Raw genomic sequence first — 7,679 nt, forward strand, 5'->3', positions numbered from 1 at the left:
CCCAAGTGGAAGACTTGGTAAAGGAAGAAACCAGGCACATGATTTTGTTGAATTTTTAAAAAATACTTCCACTCCGATCCAAGAAAAGTTGTCTTCATTAAAGTTGTAACTGACGAGCTGGAGATTCTGGCCATATTTTTTTTATAATTTTTGCATCTACGGTCTAGGAGATATGGCCAAAATGGTGGACGCTAGTTTTTTCAACTGTGGTGGAGACCACCCCCCTACCTTTACACACACACACCCTTCCTTTTCCACATTGAGACCTTCTTTAAAATCAGCCATTAGTCTTCTCACCCTCCTCTCCTTCCTCCTCTCTCTCAAGCTCAAAAACCCATCAAAGTTCCTCTTCTAATCACCTCTCAAGTCATGCTTAATCTTGTTGTAATTCATAAGTTCTCATTCAACCCCTTTCTATTATTACTAGATATGTATTGATTTTATGTAGATTCTTTACATTTTAAAATAAGGAAGCTCTTGGACTCAAGCTATGGAGGAAGGAGTGAAGACAACCCAAGTGATGATGGAGCTAATTGGTCAACAAATCACTTGGAAGGAGCTTCTTCATTGGTTGAATGTCCCTAATCAAGCTTCATTTGTACAAATTACACTTGTATCTTAACCTCACTCCTAATCACTCTCTTTCCTATATAAAGAGGCCTTCCCCTTTGTAATTTCAAGCCTCCCTCAGCCCATTGAGCCTTTGTATCACTCACCATGAGCCCATAAGCTCATTCATTCACTCTATTCTTGCACATCCTAGAGTGCAAATTGTTTCATGCTAGTAACCTCTCCTCCTCTTACTTATGTTAATTAAGAGAAATGTTTTACATGCGTGTGAGAGTGCTTGATGTGATCTTGGCTAATCCTTGAGTGATTGTTTGGTAATATATATGCTATTTGTGTTGGGAGTGTTTGAGGTCATCCATTCCTTGTACACACACCACGGTTAATGCTTCATTCATAGTGATCTCTCTCTCTCTCTCTCTCTCTCTCTCTCTCTCTCTCTCTCTCTCTCTCTCTCTCTCTCTCTCTCTCTCTTTGTGTAGCGGTCCTAGTCCACGCTTCCAAGACTAGGTGGTGCCCTCATCTCATTTCCCTTGTGGCGCAATGGAGTTTGTTTTGGTGTAGAGGCCGCCATTCCAAATTTCCTTCGTCATAAATTGGTGCCCCCACTGAGGAGTTCTCAAGCATCGCTCTATCAATCCTATGAAGGAAGATCCATCAAATTCTCAGAGACTTCCACTATGGTCTCCCCAAGAAGCTCGAGAAAAGAAGCGTCTTTATCGACAAACGGCACGTATGCGGGTAAAGAGAGTTAACTACACACACCCTTCTTTGCTTCAAGGAAAATCTTGTAGTCATCAAGTCCCTAGGTCAAAAAATTGTGTGGAGTGTTTTGTGGCTAGTGTGAAGACACTTCCTTTGAAGCCTCGACTTCAGGTGGTGAAAGCACTCTCAAACTCGGGTATTAACAAGTTTTTGGAGGGGGAGCTACACATCAATGGGGTGCGGTATTGGCAAGAGGCTACATATGGTGATGCACTCCAACTACTACTAGCAAGAAGGCTCAAGGTGGTTGAAAGGGTAGGCATCGAACCCTATGAACTCTACAAAGCTGAAGATGGTCACACCAAAGCTAGGCTAATCACTGGTGAGCAAATTCTTCGCATCTCTCAAATGGTGGGATCCAAGAGAGCTCAACTTCAATGAAGTGCTTCATGGAAGTTTGTAATTAATGCACCAATGAATAATCCCATTTTCTACAACTTTCAATCAGTTCAGAATATTAGGGTGAATGTGCGCATTGATAGAAAGATTTTTTTCCAACAAAGATTGGTCTTCTATTTTGGAGCTGAGAGGTTGAGAGAGATATTGCTGTCCCCTGACCCTATAATATTTCCTATTTTGGAGTATAATGTATCTTTTGATGTTCACATCTTCATCTTGCTTTAAGCATACTCCATGAATCATAGGGATTTATATGGACCTTTCCAACCTCTTGCTAGACAAACTGTGCATATAATAGCTAGCACAAAGCTTAGGTTCCAAAACATCATAAGGGACTTACTAGGCCCTCGTCGTCTAGCTGAGATTAATGCATCTATCAATCCATTTATTCTACCCTTAATAAGATATGATTTGGGCTTAGATGTTTTCATCTTTGTGCTGTATTGAGAGGAAGGCAACCCACTTTTATGATGGCTTTCCCAAATTTTTTTAGGCGTAGTGGGGAAAATGCTGGGGATTTTTTGGATAACTTGGAGATGGCTTTCCTTGTCTCCGGGAGGGATGACGAAGCATTGAAATTGAGAGCTTTTCCTTTGGTGCTCAAAGAAGAAGCTAGGGTATGGTTCCAGGCTCTAGATCCAACCCAAAGAATTGATTGGGAGGGATTGAAGGTGGCTTTCCTACGAAGATTTCAACGAGCCAATTCGGCAGAAGAACTATGGCAACGGCTTCTGTCCCTTCATCAAGTTGACCCTCATGGTTATGCAACCTATGAGGAAGGTTTTCTGAAACTTTGGGGGCAATGGTCAGACTCACTAAACCCTGGTGAGCGAGCTCCCAATTGCCTCCAAAAGGATCGATTTATCTCAGGTTTGTACCCCTTGCTAAGGGAGAAGGTAAAGGGAAAATTTCCAAATGCTTTTGAAGATGCCTTAAGAATTGCTAGGGAAAAGAATAGAAAGATTCTCTATCAAGCCCAAGCTGGCCAGCTAGCTTTGGGAGGCAATATCACAACTATGGAAGCTTCTCACATACCTCCAAATGTGCCTAATGCACCAGACCTCAATAGAGGTCAACAAGAAGATATGCTCCAACAAATAAACAATCTCACAAACCAGCTAGAGGGGTTGAGAGTAAATCTTGTGCAGGGTGCAAGAAGGCCTATTGAGGGAAATGGTGGGAATCGGCCACCAATGCGACGTCAAGCAAGGGAAATGTTGTGTTACAATGGTGGGGAAATTGGCCACGGCATGTATAATTGCCCTCATCCCAGAAGATATGACTACCCTGTCAGAGCTCCTCGACAACAAGTAAGTCCACCCCGTGCTAGAGCTCAAGCACAAGAGCAACCGCAACCTCAAATTTTGCAGCCACCTCGTGCTCAAGCTCAAAGCCCTGCTACTCAACCAAATGTGAGCATCATAAGGATGGAGGAGGTCCTCAAGGGCAGAAGCAACCAGGAAGAAATAGCTAAAGGGAAGATGAAGATAGATGAAGTGGCTACAATGCCTATCAAACGTGTGCGTGTCCAAGATGAAGTAGGTAAAGAAACAAGCAAGGATGCAAGCAATGAAGCAAGTACATCTCGGGCAACTAAAGATGAAGCCAAGAAGAGAAAGACCCGTACTAGGTCTCAAATTGACATCTCTGATTTCCCTATGGGATCTCGGACACAACCTTATGACTTGACAGCTGATGTGAGTTCTCAAGGACCAAAGATTACTTGGCCACAACTACTTCATATCTCCCCAAAGCTTCGACGACAATGGTCAAAAATGGTGAGCACGAGGGCAAAGCGAAGTAAGCTAGTAAGTGTAATCAAAGCATATGGTCTCAAGGATATAGTGCCTTTGGTGGAGGCTCAAATCAAGGGACAACGGATTCCAAAAACTTACATTGACAGTGGAGCAGAGGTTTGTGTCATGACAGAAAAGCTAATGCATCAATTGGGTTTAGAGGTAATGGAATCATCAAACTTTAGGGCAAAAATGGCCAATAATGTCTCTGTCACTTGTGTGGGTGTAGTGAAAGCTTTGAGAGTTTCTGTTTTTGGAATCACTACAGAGGTTGATGCTTATGTGATGCCAGTAAAGGGAGAAGGATACCCCCTTATTTTAGGACGACCTTGGCTCATGGGTATAGGAGCTAGGCAAGATTGGGCAACAGGAGACTTGGAGTTGAGGCCTCGCATGGGTGGCCATAGTCGGAAGGTGGTTTATAACCTAAAGAATGGGCGACAAGAGAACCATAGTCGGAAGGTGGTTTATAACCTAAAGAATGGGCGACAAGAGAACCTTGAACTAGAGACGTCAGCTGATGAGTGGAGCTCAAGTGGATGCTCCTCATCCATGGACGAGGAAGAGAGTTCAAGTGAAGAGAGTGATAGCACTCTCGAAGTCATGGGCGTCACCATAAAGGAAACTACCTCATCAGAAGACAACCCAAGGATCCAAATGGAGAATGTGTGGGATGCCAGCCTAGAGGAGATGTTATCCAAGGATATAAAGAAAGAAGAAAAGGAGGGTTATGTAAATGTTCTCAAGAAGCATGCATCATTGTTTATTTCTGATTACACTCACATTACAGGTGTCACGGCAGTGAAGCATCATATCCATCTAAAAGAAGGGAGCAAGCCAGTAGTACAAAAACTAAGAAGATTAGGAGTTGTGCAAAAAAATGCACTGTTGTCTGAGGTGAAGAGACTCTTATAAGCAGGATTCATATACCCAGTAGAAGATTCAGAATGGGTCTCCCCAGTAGTGGTGAGGCCAAAGAAGAATGGTAAATGGCGAGTGTGTGTGGATTACAAGCCACTAAATGCTGCAACAAAGAGGGACCACTTCCCTCTCCCATTTCAAGATGAGATTCTAAATGAAGTAGCAGGCCATGAGAGATACACAGTGTGTGATGGCTACTCTGGCTACTTTCAAATACGCATTGCAGAGGAGGACCAGAAAAAGACTACTTTCATCACACCATGGGGATGTTTTGCATTTCGAGTCATGCCTTTTGGTCTCACCAACGCTCCAGCCACCTTTCAACGATTCATGAACATGGTCTTCCAACCTTACTTTGGTAAGTTCATAAGGGTTTTCATAGATGACTTTTGTATTTACAGCTCCAAAAGTATGCATCTCGGCAAGATTGATGAAGGATTTACTCGTTTAGCTAAGCTGGGTGGACAACTAAACAAGGACAAATGTCACATTGGGGAAAGCAAGGTTACACTATTAGGGCATGTAGTGTCCATTGATGGAATCGAGGTAGATCCTGAAAAGATAGAAACATTGCTAAATCTACCTTCCCCAACTTCCATCAAACAATTAATCTCCTTCTTGCAAAAGCTAAGATATTTGAGTAGATTCATACACTTACTCTCCCAAGTGATATTTCCTCTACAACAGCTGACTCGTCAAGAGACGCTTGTTTGGAGTGAAGAAAGTGAAGGGCATTTTAGAGAGATTAAAAAAATGTTAGGGTCACTCCCTGTAATCCTCCAACCTTGTTGGGAAGAAACATTCTTTGTAAACCCTAATGTGGGAGAAGAAGCCATTGGTGCTACCCTCCTACAAAAAGATCCAAAAACCTCCTTTATGAGGCCTGTGTATTTTGCTAGCCGCCTCATGGAAAACACAGAGAAGGCCTACACCCTGATGGAACAGCTAGTGTTAGCTCTCATGTTTGCAGTAACAAAATTTCGGCCATACTTGCTGCCGAAGAGGTTTGTAATTATCACTGTGGAGGATATGTTTCCCTATGCACTACAACATATGGAAATCTCTGACAAAATAGCAAAGTGGGTGGTGCGACTTCAAGAGTTTGATTATACAATACAGGTTGAAAGAACAACTCGAGCATGCTTAGCCGACATTTTAACAAACAAGTGCTATGAAAAAGTTTGCCATTTGAAGAGAAAGGAACTTCCACCACCTCCAGCTCTAGAGGCTTTGGTCAATGCTTATAGCCTCTACTTTGATGGAGCATACAAGAGAACCAAGGATAAGGCAGCTGCAGGCATCGTGGTCTTATCCCCATTGGGAGAGAGGATCCATGGTGAAGGGATCACTCTAGAAGATGTCCACTCCAACAATGAAGCAGAATATCATGCTCTAATTCATGGCCTTTGTTGGTGCCTCGATAATTCAATTAAGAGATTAAACGCTTTTGGTGACTCCATGCTTTTGGTAAGGCAAATGCAAGGTACATGGGCTTGCAAAAATGCCCGTCTCTCTACTAAAATGAGAGAAGCAAAAGCTCTTATGAGGAGATTTAGGGAGGCACAAGTACATCATGTACCAAGAGACCAGAACAAGGATGCAGACCACCTAGCATCATCAAAGTTAAATGAGTCAATAGTGGGAGCAGTGGCCATCAAACTTCCACTTCAGCAAGGCAAGGAGGACTTGGAAGATATTATGCACATTCTGGAGCAAGGAGAGGCTCCTAAACACTTGAATGCAGGGGAAAGGCGATGGTTAGCTAGGAAGGCTACCAGGTATCGCATAGTAAATGATGACTTGTATTGTCTTGGTAAGGATAGTGTGCTTAGGAGAGTTCCTTTGAAGAGTGAAATTGAAGAGATTTTAAAAGCTTGTCACGATGATATGTGCGGAGGACACTTTGCACACGATGTCACTAGTAGAAAGGTTCTACAAGCTGGGTTTACTTGGCCAAGTCTTCATCGTGATGTCAAATACTGGTGTCAAACATGTGATGAATGTCAGAAAGCAGGACCACGACGGCTCATAGCTGAACCTCAGAACCCAATAAAGGTATATGGGCCCTTTGAGAAGTGGGGAATTGATGCCATAGGGCCTCTACCACGCACTCAGTCAGGTAAAGAGTACATCATCATGGGAGTAGACTACATCACTAGATGGTGGGCTGAGGCTATGCCGACCAATAGAATTACTGCTAAGGATGTGAGTCAGTTCATCTTTGACCACATCTGTTGCCGGTTTGGCACCCCTCTTGAAATACTACTGATAGAGGACCAGGGTTTAGAGCAGACTTGGTAGGAGAACTCATGAAGAAGCTAAATATTCAGCATCAACACTCTACTCCTTACTACCCTCAGTGCAATGGTTTGGTGGAAAAGGTAAATGGAATCATTTGCAAAATTCTCACCAAACAGGTACATGCCAGGCGCCAAGATTGGGACAAACACCTGAATGGAGCTCTATGGGCCTATAGAACCTCCTTCAAAACCACATTAGGGTACACACCCTTTCATTTGGTTTATGGAAAGGAGGCGCTTTTGCCCATTGAAGTGAAGTTAACAAGTCTTCGAATATTGGGTAGCCAGGTAGGCTCTCAAAAGGAGAAAGTACATCAAAGGATCATGGATCTAGAGAGGCTGCAATTGGATTGTGAAGAAGCCATCAACCACTATTCTCAAGAAGCAGAGAAGCGCAGAGAAAAGTTCAACAAAAAGCTAGCATCCAAAGACATCAAAAAGGGATCTCTGGTGCTTCGATATGACAATCGCTTCGACACTCGTAAGGATGGAAAGTTTCTTTTCCGATGGGAAGGCCCGTTCTTGGTCACCAAAAAGTTCAAAAATGGCTCTTACAGACTTCAAGACATTGATGGTAAAGTGCACAAGACCAGGACAAATGGATGGCGTCTAAAGCCTTATCACATCAGGATAAGGGCAGCTCAAGATCAAAGAAAGTAGGCTAGAGGCATAAATACCCCTAGCCAGGTTTGGGGGGGCTATGATCCGAGCCTATCACAAATTTTTGTTTATCATATTTTGTTGGTTTTCCTTGCTTCTAGAGGTTTACAATAAAAGAAAGAGTGAGAACAACCTCTTGGAAAAATTTATTAAAAAAATGATTTTTTCTTGACTAGTTCACCGGAGGTGAAAGGTAGAGGAAGAACCTAGTGGTAAAGGGAAGGGAAAACATGTAAATGTGAAAAGAAAAGATATGATGTGGTTGTGGAGC

Source organism: Adiantum capillus-veneris, chromosome 25, assembly GCF_014529385.1.
Source record: "Adiantum capillus-veneris isolate H3 chromosome 25, ASM1452938v2, whole genome shotgun sequence".
Lineage (NCBI taxonomy): Eukaryota > Viridiplantae > Streptophyta > Polypodiopsida > Polypodiales > Pteridaceae > Adiantum > Adiantum capillus-veneris.